Source organism: Vicia villosa, unplaced genomic scaffold (assembly GCF_029867415.1).
Source record: "Vicia villosa cultivar HV-30 ecotype Madison, WI unplaced genomic scaffold, Vvil1.0 ctg.003830F_1_1, whole genome shotgun sequence".
NCBI classification, from domain to species: Eukaryota; Viridiplantae; Streptophyta; class Magnoliopsida; order Fabales; family Fabaceae; genus Vicia; species Vicia villosa.
The window spans coordinates 43,265-56,087 of NW_026706313.1; positions in this window are offsets into that span (position 1 = coordinate 43,265).

Sequence of the window (12,823 nt, forward strand, 5' to 3'; positions counted from 1 at the left end):
TTATTAAAAAAACATTTAAATAAAATTATTAAAAAAACGTTAATATAAATTAAAAAGACTGAATAAAAATGTTTATGAAAATTATTAAAAACATGTTTATATAAATTATAAATATTACATTTATATAATTATTAAATAAAATTAGTTTTTATACTCAACGTTTTTATTTTAATTAACTTTTCAAAATGTAAGCAAGTTATAATATATCTAACTCCTTTGCAATTACTTTCAACAAATCATGCATGGTTTGGTGGTAAGCTTGTATCAATATCACCTTAGTGACCTGGGTTCAAATACCAGGTTTTGCAACTTATTAATTTGCAATTTTTCCAATTTTTCCAAGCTTCTCAAAGACAGCAGCCACGTCATACGCCCAGTCAGCCAAACATGGAACAGGGGGTGTCCTGAAAACAAAATCTTTTTTGTTAAGGGGCCGAGGCTATTTTTTTTTTAATAAGGGGGGAAAACCGAAACTTGCTACTTTAGCAGGGGGTAAATAGTATTTAACCCAAGATTTTATAAAACACCATGATCACAATCGATACATGGGCACTAGGACGACTATATTTAACCATAACCAAAGAGAAATTAGCTTCGTTTATTAATTTTAACTTTACAACTAAGCCCTAGAAGAAAGAAGTTGAAAAATATTTATTGACGATTCCTCGGACGACGGTTTTGCTCTCAATCTTCCTCCTCTTACTTTTGGCGGTTGACTTCTTTGGAGCCATATGAAAAATTTATTTAAAAACACACACAAATCGAAACGATCTACTCAATAACTTGCTTACCATTTCGTTCAAACTATCTACTATAGAGGAGAGAGTAGCTATCTGATTCACTATACTTTCAAAAGTTATTACAAAAGATTACAAATGAGTTAAAAACATAATCACTCAAGTTTTCAAGAATAAACTCTATTTTCTATCCAAGTGTTTCCCGATCTCTCTAATTCTCTATATATGAATCACACAAATTCAAGGTGTTTAGAAGTGTTTCCCAATCTCTCTTAGATAGCTCTAAAGATTTTTTAAATTCCAAGAACACACTCTTAGGAATTTATCCTTACCTATCTAAGATTATCAATAGGATTCTCAGACCATTCTCTCTATCTTTAACTCTAAAGTTTTGAAGATTGTGAAGACATGAATGATGAAGATACATATTTATAAAGATTGAAACCTAACAAACCCAAAACACAACACATTAATAAATTGATCCACAAACCGAAACAACTACACAAAAACTTCCTGGATCAAATCTGATACCTGACGGACCTAAATCGCCCGCCGAAACTAACTCGCTGGTCATCGCAGCTCGCAGACGCTTAAACTCACCACCGACCCCTCCATCGACTTCCAGACTAATTTCTGTTTCTTGCAATCTTGAAATATGGTTGATTTCTCTTCATCACTTAAGGTTTTAAGACATATTTCAACAATTTTTAAAAATCTAACAATTCGTCCTTAACACTACGTGGAGAAGTAAGAAAACTCATATATAATAGAATAAATTATTGAAAATTATAGCGGATTTCTCATCTAACTTCCGAGTTCAACCACAATTTAAAAAAATATAATAATCTATAATAACTATCAAAAACTTTTTTTTTGAAATCTTTAATGAGACCAAGTGATCAATTGAGTGAACCAAATGGACACTAACACAACCATGTACTTGAGAGACATTCAATAATTATTTTAATATTTTGAAGAATTTCTTACAATTCTATAAATGCAAAAAACTATGTAATAGAAATAAACATAGCACACAGTTTGTTACATTATAAAAGTGATCATCAAACAATTCTTTATCACTTCCATTCAAATGAACCAAAACATGACTAAAACTATCAACTTTGTTTATATTATGATCCTATTTCTTTCTCCATTTCTTGCTGCAATCGAATATCCTCGTAAGTCTCTTATCATCCTTCAAAAAAAAAAACTCTCTTCTTTACCTTATACATAATTTTTCATTCCCTTTTATTAACATTCATTTTTTTTTTTTATAATTTTTTTTTACATAATAGCATTTCATTATCCATGTAACTTTGACTTCAATTGTCTGTGGATTGATTGTGCTCCTGGAAAAGTTGGAATGTGCCATTTTGGAACATGTTGCTGTGATGACAGTTAAGTTGAAAAATAATTATGTGTTAACCCTAAGCTTATAATATTTCATTCTTTTAATCAAAATCAATATAATCAATGATTTCTTTCACACTTGAATATATATTTGTTCTACCTTTCAACTATTTCTGTCTCATTTCTTTTTTGTGTTCTCTTCTTTGTATGTAGGGAAACCTTCCACATGGTAATTAAAGTCAATTGATGGATGGAGAGGATCTTTTTGTTTCTCTCTATTATGTATGAGATATTTCTAAGATTTTAATAGTGTGTGTCGTTGAAGTGGTGGCTATGATCTTTAATAGTGTGTGATATTAGTGTATCGAAGTTTTAAATTTTATGAGAATTTATAATATTGATATCTAGTTCAACATAACGGGGTCCTTTAAAACATGCGGAGAGGGAGAGAACTTTGTTGTAACAAGCCACCATGAGAATAGTGAATTTTTCAATATGAAGAGGGAGAAAATGAGAGAGTGATTGTTGAGGGTAAAAAACTAGCGATCATACATTATTGAGATATTCAAGGGGTGAAGTATAAGTAATTAAAACAAAAATATAAAAAATTACACCTGTAGCCGGTTACAGTCTTGAAGGAACCGGTTGTCAAATAATTTTATTTGAGCTGTAATCGGTTACAACCTAAGTATAACCGATTATCAAACGATTTTGTTTGAGCTATAACCGATTACAACCAAAGTGTAATCAGTTACGAAACAATTCTGCTTGAGCTGTAACCGGTTACAAGCCTCACATGAAGATAAAGCCACTACTGTTCCTTCTTCAAACACCATAGGATTGATGTTTTTTTCGAAAATAGAGATGTATCCAGTTGTAGATTTTCTGTAAACTTTATCTCCATATTGGTTAGAATCGGTATATCGGAGTAAATTGCATTTCCGGCCCTTGTCCGTTACGGAAAACATAATTCTGTAGCCAATAGAACCGTTGACGTATCTTAGGATCCTCTTGATTGCTGCCAAGTGAGACACCTTCGGTCTCTCCATGAATCTGCTCACAATTTTGACACTAAAAATCAAATATGATATCGTATTACACAAGTACCATAAAGGTCCAATCAGCCTCCAATGCTGAGTTTGATTAACATCCTGCTCATGCTCATTCTTTGACAGCTGCTGCCTTAGTTCAACAGGAGTAATGGAAATTTTACCATGCTCCATTTCGAATTTCTTTAAAATTTCAAGAGCATACCTCCTTGGACTTGTGAAACTCAATGCGAAGGAAATATGTCATGAGGCCTAGGTCGGTCATCTCAAATTCCTTCATAAGCCTAGCCTTGAACTCCGAAAAGCAATCTTCATCGCTGCCCGTAAGTAACAAATTATCCACATAGAGACAAAGAATTAGCAGCCCATCATTTACACCCTTCTTCACACACACACACACACACACACCATGTTCGAATACATATTTTTTGAAGCCTATGTCTTTTAAGAAACCATATATCCTCTTGTTCTAAGCTCTTGGATCTTATTTCAATCTATACAAAGCCTTCTTCAATCTATATCACTTTGATTCCTGTTTTTCCACAACGAAACCAGGGGGTGGCTCCACATATAACTCCTCTTCCAACGATCCATTTAAAAACGCATATTTAACGTCCATTTGATAAATGGACCAGTTGTTGTTATTTAGAATCCCAATAACTTATCAGATGGTCTCAATCCTTGCTACCTGTGCAAATACTTTCTCAAAGTCTATTCCCTTATTTTTTGAAAATTCCTTAGCTACCAATCTAGCTTTGTACTTCACAACCTCTCCTTTGGGATTTGTTTTGACTTTGTACACCCATTTCACACCTATATGCTTTTTTCCTTGAGGTAAATCAACTAGCCTTCAAGTCTTGTTCTTCCCAATCGATTCCATCCCCTCCTTCATATCACAAATCTATTTTAGATCACTCGAAGCCTGCTCCATTTTAACGGGTTCATATTCGGCCATGAGTGCAAAATGGACGAAGCCACCATCATCATTAACTTTGTTATCCTAGAATATATCACAATCTTGGAGTCTTGCAGGAAAATCTCTTTGCCTTGTTGATCTTCTCACATTTTTTTAAATTTGGGCTTCAATGACACCTGTTTATGAACTTTCAAACATTGCAGGAACAACCTTTTCATTGTTGTAACCGGTTACAACCTGTTGGTAACCGATTACAGGTTGTTGCAGATCCTTTATTTCATCGAAAACGATGTCCATACTGATCACAATCCTTATGTTTACTGCATCATACAACTTGTATCCCCTACTAGAGTGTTATCCTACAAGAATCATCTACTCTCTCTTGTCATTAATCTTCTTATAGGTTGATCTGACACATGTCGTTATGCCACCGAACCAAACACTCTCAAGTGACTTGTGTTCGATTTAAATCTGAACCAAGCTTCTTCCAGTGTGATATTTTCAAGCTTCTTTGTTGGGCATATATTAAGCTTCTTCCTTCTTGCTTCTTTTTGCTAAGTCCACCAGTTAATTTACTATTAAAACTCCATCTACCATGCTACGATTTGGTACAAATGCGAATTGGCTTTTTGAGATCAACTTACTAATTGCATTTTTCAACCCTCCCTGCTACCAATTTTGAGATGATTATGTAGATGTTCCTTATTAAACATCTCGATCAATAATCATTCAGCTCCTGGGGATTTTGGTTTTTTGGAAATTAGAGTTATAAATGCGGAAGATAGAGCCTTGGGAAGGTGATCCATTTCAAACAATTCTTTGACACATTCAAACAAATCGAATTTGATAATATTCCAACATGCTGTTAAAAAAGCTCATGCTAAACCGATATGAGCTAGGGCTTTTATCAGGCTTAGAATTCCATATGACCTCTTTAACATCTTGAATAAAGAAGGGCATCTCCAATTTTTCTCTATCAATAAATGACAGCTCATCAAAGACCACCCCTCCAGCTTTGGACGCCTACTGATTAGTTCAAGAAAACGATCTTTGAAGTGATTAAAAGAAATGTTTTTGATCCCCTCCACATATTCAATCAATAAGTCATATGATTTAAGAGCCACTAAGGAATTGCACACTCTACTGTCCAAAAAGTACAAGTGTGTGCGTGTTCCCCCTATAAGGGAAGTGAGACTTAGTGGCCGTCATTGGTATATTACACGTTTGAGGGTGAGTGCTAGCTCACGGGCGGAGAGTAGCTATGTACAGTAGTTTAAGAAGCTGTTTAGGAGATCAACTCATCTGAGGTGAAAGACCCTGTTGGCGGCCGATGCTGCTAGGTTGCAGGCGGGCGGTTAGATTGGAGGTGCAAAGGCTACTAGGGGCAAAGTGCTCTCTGAGTAAAAAGTGGGTAGTAGTGAGTATGTATAACTTGTTGGATCCCTTTATTCCTTTGAGGGATAATGTATTTATAGGAGTTCCTAATACCTAGGGTTTTCTTGGGAAAGGTCGCCGCCCACCTAGTATAAAGGTGGACAGTTGAATCCCTATTCCTAGGGGAGACATGCGTCAATAATAAATATGAATTTCTCTTTATCCAAAACACTTCTTATCACACGTTTCTTCTCCCTAAAGGCAAGAAAAACTTAAGGGCGATGTGATACCTCCATTCGGACGTGTAACACCCGTAATATCTATGTAATTATTCAATTCGCTTATTTTGAATTATATAGTGAAATTAGGAATCCTTGGTGTTTTATATAATTATTTTATGTTTTAATAATAATAATAATAATAATAATAATAACAATAAGAGAGTAGTAGATAAATAGTAATTGGGCCGTGAATGTGAGTTAACATGAGTAATGTGGGGAGTATGAGTGTTAAGCCCAAATGAAGGGAAATAATTAGTGAAGGATTAATAAAAGGAGGAAAATATGAAAAATAGGGAGAGTTAGTGAAGAACATACTTTTTCAAGAGAATGTGGAATAGAGAGAAGAAGAGCTAGGGCTAAAGGGGAACCTCAATTGCTAGGGAGATTTTTGATGAAAATTGCTAAGGTAAGGGAGAGGTTCATACTCTCTAAGGGTTGGGAGGATGATGGGTATGGTAGAGGTTAGATTTCATAATTGTATATTCATGAATGTGTGAAGAATTTGAATTGTTATGTGTTTTTGGATGTTATGAATGATGTGTGAATTTGGTGCAATTGATGGAATAAATGTTTGTCAGTGAATAATCGTATGATATTGGTATTTGCATTGAAAACTATGATTATTGGTGATTTTCGTATGGGGAAAGTATAGGTTTTGGGGGTATTCAAGGGTTGAGGTTCGTAGCAGCAAAACAACAAATTTTTGGGTCAGCTACAGCAGGAACCGGTTCTCCAAATAAGGCAACCGAGTTCCCAGAGTTTATGGAGCCAAAAATGTAATTTTTAACTAGGGGAAATGGTTCCCCCAATAGGGAACCCAGGTTCCACTGAGTCGAACCGAACTTTCTTAAAAACTTCAAAAAGCCACAACTTTTGACTCGGGTGTCCGTTTGACGCGCCGTTTGGACCGTTGGAAAGCTAAAATAAATTAATATCTTATCAAAATTAATTGAGAACCATTAGACAATTATTTAATATAACTTATGCTTGTTGTATGTGTTCGATCTGTATGAGTTGATAATGATGTAGTATGTTAGACGCAATTGGTTGTACGTATTAGATCCGTGTGAGCTGATAATGATGCCTTGTGTCAAATTAACAATAAATATGCTCTTCTTAAGTAATAGAATCAATTGTGTCATGATGGTACTTGACTTGTGTACTATGATGTGTGCTGTTATTATGATGAATTGATGTTGTTACGATGATGTGTGTAATATAAAGTCTGTGATGAGGTATGAATAACATGATGAATTGATGTTGTTATGACGATGAAGTGATGGCCTATATTGTAGTTTGTTGAAGGTTTATGCCTTGTGGTTGCATAGTTTTTGCATTGTTGTTGTTTTGTATGGTTACGATGTCGCATTGGCGAGTCGCATAGCATGGCATATTTTAACGATGGCCTGAAAATGGAAAACACGATGGCATGGATTGGCAAATTAAGATGAACTCAAGCCCATTGTGTGGATTGAGTGCAAACTATGATGAAGGCTTATGCCTTGTTGATGCCTCTATTAATTGGCAAAGTGGTGTGGGCTGATGTCCTGGGTACCACATGCATCTGCACAGTGTCGGTTGCATTGCATTATCATGGTTATGGTATGATTGATGAATTATTTGTTATTAATGATTAACGATGCGTTGTTTAATGATGAACGATACTAATGTCGTATGAAGTGATGAAATTATGTATGATATATATCTCCTATATTATTTATCATGCATTCGTTTATATTGTAAGATATCTCACTCCTTCTGTTTGAATGTTACCCCTATGTCGGTAACGTGCAAGTAATCAGGAATGAAGGCTAGTTACTTTCAAGTAGATCGAGTCGAGATTGTCGTTCTGATACATAACACTCGGGGGGATGAATGTTATTATTTTGTTTTTGTTTTTTGTGGAAATTTTTATTGCTTATTTAAGTATTTTTACAACTTGAAGTTGATTTTGTTGGATTGAAATGTCATGACATTCCTAAGATTGAATATGATGGATTCCGCTGCGTAATTGAAAGTTGTTTCTTTTGAAGACTGTATCATTTTGGTTGGTTCATCCATTTAAACATGTTATGTATCTATTATGATTATGAGCAATTGTTTTTGTATTATGAAGAAAATGTGACATCCTGTTTTCAAAGAATTATTTTAAATGATGATTTTTATACTCTAATTGTTATTAATATTCGACGGGGAAAATCGAGGTGTTACGTTTGTGGTATCAGAGCAGGTCGGTCCGTCCGGCCTATTTGTTGAGTCAGTAGTGTGGTTTAATAGTGGAATACTGTTGACATATATTTCCTTGGTACGTGACATGTGTGTGAAACACTGTCATTGCTTTCTTTATTTCCTAATCACTTGTTTGCAGAAGTGAGATTGAAACAAGTGGGGGAGAAGCTCGTGCTTCCCTGAGATGGTTCAGGTATGAACAATTGGTTCAGTGTGCCATGGATTGCAGAAGTTTAAATGTTGGTGTTACCTTAATAATTCCCAAATCGGAGAAAGTACAGATTCAAGATTTACGTCTGGCGGTCAAGTAAGAGTGTCCTTGAGGGGGAATAATCAGGTATTTGTGTTGTTCGCATCCTAGGAGTGGAGGGCGATGTTCTGGATAGTGATGTGCCAATTGCGTGACAGTCCTGATGTTTCTCCGGGGATAATTGTGACTTGTCGTTAGAGCAAGATGTTGGATTTACTTGACATTATCCTTGGAATGAACTGTTTTGAGCTAAGTCAAGCGAGATTATGGGTTATTTTAATGATGCAGACTCTTATACCGGACAATATTCGTTAAGCGAATATGATAGCTCTTATAAGAAGAAACTCAGAGGGTTGCAATGTTTTCAACACTGCATATTAATCTTGAAGTTGTTAGTGTTGAGTTACCATTGTGTGTGATATCGACATTTTGAATGACGACATAAGGATAAATTTTCATGGGTTTTGTTGTTGGAATCACACAAGAGATTTTTGGATGTCATCGATGTTGTTGGGTGTTTGTGAATCGAGAGTCAGAATTGGAACTCGAGGATATGAGTAGTGTTGTGAGAAGGAATGGAGTCTTGGTCTTTCGAAGACATATTTTTTTGGCGAATTACTGTGTCTCTTGAGTTATAAGAAGAATGAGGTTTTGGAAATATGTTAGAATTCATCTTTTTGGTAAACTTTGGAGATTCATAACCTTAGGACCGTAACTCCATTTGGGCCGTCGTTCGAAGTGTTAGGAAGCTAGCACAATGTTATTTTAAATAATAATGATTCTGGTACCTAGAATCGATTTAAATGGTACGTGGTGGTGATTGCCGAGCGACATAGATTATGGATTGAGTATACGAGAAGCTTTTTTAAGCTTAATTAATTATTGTCGCAGCTTGTTTGGGATGAGGTCAAGTACGATATGTTATTGATGAATGGATTGAAGGAAGGAGAAGCAGAGGTATTATTGAGAATATGACTGGGATGAGATACAGATGTGAGGATGTATGGATCCTCGATGTTAAGAGATTTAGGAGGAAACCTATGATTAAGGAACGTTGTTAAAGTTATCTACATGGATACAAACATCAATTGGAACATAACAAATTGTAATGTATTGGGTATATTATCATTTCTTGAGTTAGAAGGAACTTAACATTTGTGTAATGCTAATTGAGTGTGAAGTAGACCGAATAATACGTTGGACGATGGTGCCTCATTGACAAGATCGAATGAGGAGGAAACTGTGGAAGGGATGATAAGTCTCAAAGGAGATTATTGGATTATGGTGCTTTAGATGACTTGATTACAAGTTCTAAATGAAATCTATTATAGTTTTATAATGATGGTTTATACTCCATTATGTTTGTCGGCTATCTATGACAAATTAAGGTGATCACCCTTAATCTCTTGTCGATAGTAGACGGGATCGTATTGGATGGGATAGACTTGTCTTTCTAGCTTGATAGAGTGTAAGGTGATTGACGTTCTACCGCGAGGATGGTCGTTCACCAATTCGTGTGAAGCTAATGGAGGAGTGGCGAGGAACGAATTAGGACTTATGGAATAGTTCAAAGACTTTAGTTATATGCGAGCTAACGCCGCAAAGTGGAAAATTAGGAATATCAAAGGTGGGCTATGATTTTTGGCGGATAGTAAAAAGAGCCAGAAGGTAGATGTGAATTTTTTAGATTTGGTAGGTGAGGGAAATCAAATGAGGACATTGATTTTGAGGTATATGATTAGAGTGGCACAACTGAAGCGTGATGTGGCATGGTTGATGTGTGGCGTGATGACTAAGTTAAAGATGTTCATTGTAAATTGTTGTGATATCATAATATATGTTAGCATCGAATTGGGTTGGGTGATATTATAATGACTTTTTTGCAACCGTTGTGACGTTGTATCGGTTGATTATAGGGAACAATGAGTAATACTATATACATATATATTATGACAAAGTCTGATTATGTTGGTTGCGTTGATGTCACTATGAGGATGATGTGACGTTGTGAGTGATGTTGTTGTAATGATAATGTGATATGTTACTGTTAAAAGGGTAAGTATTTCCTTTACCGTTTCCTAAGGGATTGAAGCGATATTACCGCAGTTCTACAGTTTAAAATGTTTTGAGTTAAGATTATGAAATGGTTTAGTGTCATAAGATGTAAAGAGCATGGAGAGAAATTAAAGACAATAACTTAGGGTTTAAAAACGGTTTGGTAAAACTGTGTCAAGATTAGTTTTCATTAGCTTGCTTTGTATATACTATGATGATTATGTATATGAACATATTAATGATTAATACAACCACGTATCCTCTCGATACTATTTATCTCTAAAGCAATGTCGTGAATGTTATTATATTAACCGTCAGATGATCTCTCATGCCGACAACTAACATAATAATCTTTAAAGCTTGATACAAGTGATTATCAACTCACAAATATATCTCTAGAGTTTGTTTATTGATAGATGAATACCCTTTAGGTCAATATTTGAAACATATCTCTCAATAGTGTATCAAAACAACATATAAACATGAATAACAACGATATTCACCATATATTAATCATCAACAAGGTTCATATACAAAAGATCAAACTAAATACATACTATACAAGCTAACCACTTCTAATCTTGACACATGAGGAGTTTAGCTCTCCATAGATTCAACAACAAAGATCAAAACAAGATCTCCTAGCATGAGAATCCAAAGATGATGAAGAAAAATGCTTGAGAAATCTTGAATGAAATGAGTTTTTCTTTCTTCCTCTCTTGCCCTAGAGTGTGTTGTTGGTAGGTATCAAAAGAAGATAAGAATACTCCATAAAATATCTCTAAGTGCCTAAAAGTAGCACACTTGAAAAAGTAACCTCGCTTAGCGCACAGACGGCCGCTAAGCGGATCACTAAAAATATCTGCTGCCACGCAAGGGTCCGCTAAGCGGGCTGAGGTCGCTAAGCGGAGCTGGATCAACAAAAATTCCCTCTCGCTACTGGAAAGCGCGCTTGATTGCCGCTCAGCGGCCCTTGCTGAACACAACTTCTTTAAAAAGGCCTTAAATATTGCTCCAAGGTGCCATCTTGACCTTCTACCATCCAAAACTTTCCCATTTTACAAAATACCTACAAAATACATAAGAAAAGCTAATAAATAATATATTTACTACAAAACTCGATTTTATTTATTTACACGATTATAAACCGTAATTGAATCAAAAGTAAGGAGAAAAGTTATCAAAATACCACAAAAGTTATTAACAAACTATCCACATTTTGGATTCTAACAGTTACCATGATGTTGTACATCCAAGTTTAAATGTGCTATGTTGATGAATATTATATGGTAGAGTACACGCCTGATTAGCCGAAGACGAATCTATGTGTGTTGTTGTTGTTGCTACTTGAAATGCTTTTACATTGAAATGTTGTTAGGTGGTTGCTATGTCTGTTAAACTGTTATGCCGCGGAGATGTTGAATGATTAGCATGCGCATTTGATTAGATTGTTTTGGTGTTATCATTATATTTATGGAAGTAGTAGACGAAGTATTGTTAAACATGACTTGGGAGTTGGAAGGTAGAATACGAGAGTGGTATTTAAGAGTTGTTTGCATTGGGTAGATTTTCGAGGTCGAAAATATTCTAAGTGGGGGAGAGTTGTAACGCTCGTAATATCTATTTAATTATTCAATTCGCTTATTTTGAATTATATAGTGAAATTAGGAATCCTTGGTGTTTTATATAATTATTTTATGTTTTAATAATAATAATAATAATAATAATAATAATAATAATAATAAGAGAGTAGTAGATAAATAATAATTGGACCGTGAATGTGAGTTAGCATGAGTAATGTGGAGAGTGTGAGTGTTAAACCCAAATGATGGGAAATAATTAGTGAAGGATTAATAAAAGGAGGAAAATAGGAAAAATAGGGAGAGTTAGTTAAAAACATAATTTTTGAAGAGAACGTGGAATAGAGAGAAGCAGAGCTAGGGCTAAATGGGAACCTCAATTGCTAGGGAGATTTTTGAAGAAAATTGCTAAGGTAAGGATGGAGTTCTTACTCTCTAAGGGTTGACATGATGATGGGTATGGTAGAAATTAGATTTCATAATTGTATATCCATGAATGTGTGAAGAATTTGAATTGTTATGTGTTTTTGGATATTATGAATGATGTGTGAATTCAGTGCAATTGATGGATTAAATGTTTGTATGTGGATAATGTAACACCCAATAATTTCATAATTTAATTTAATTGGAATTTAAATTAATTATTTGGAATTAATTGATTATTTGGTGAATTAAGTGGAGAAATTGTGAAAGGAAATAATCGGGCTTTGCATAGTGGTTAGTAAAAGGGAAATGCTAATTGAGTAGGCCTTACTAACTATTAGTCTATTTTTCATAAAATAGAAGAATTTTGTGAAAAGAGAAATAGAGAGCCAAAAGAGGAGAAGAGCAAGTACGTGAAAAAGCTGAAGAAGAGAGAAAGAGGAAGATCCAAGAATTTTGCTAAGGTAAGGGGTGATAATCCTTTTAGCCTATATTATTAGTTTAGAGATGATAGGGCTGATTTTGTGTATTGTTCATGTCAGTTGTATGTTTTGGGGTTTTGAGATTGTTGGGTTTTGG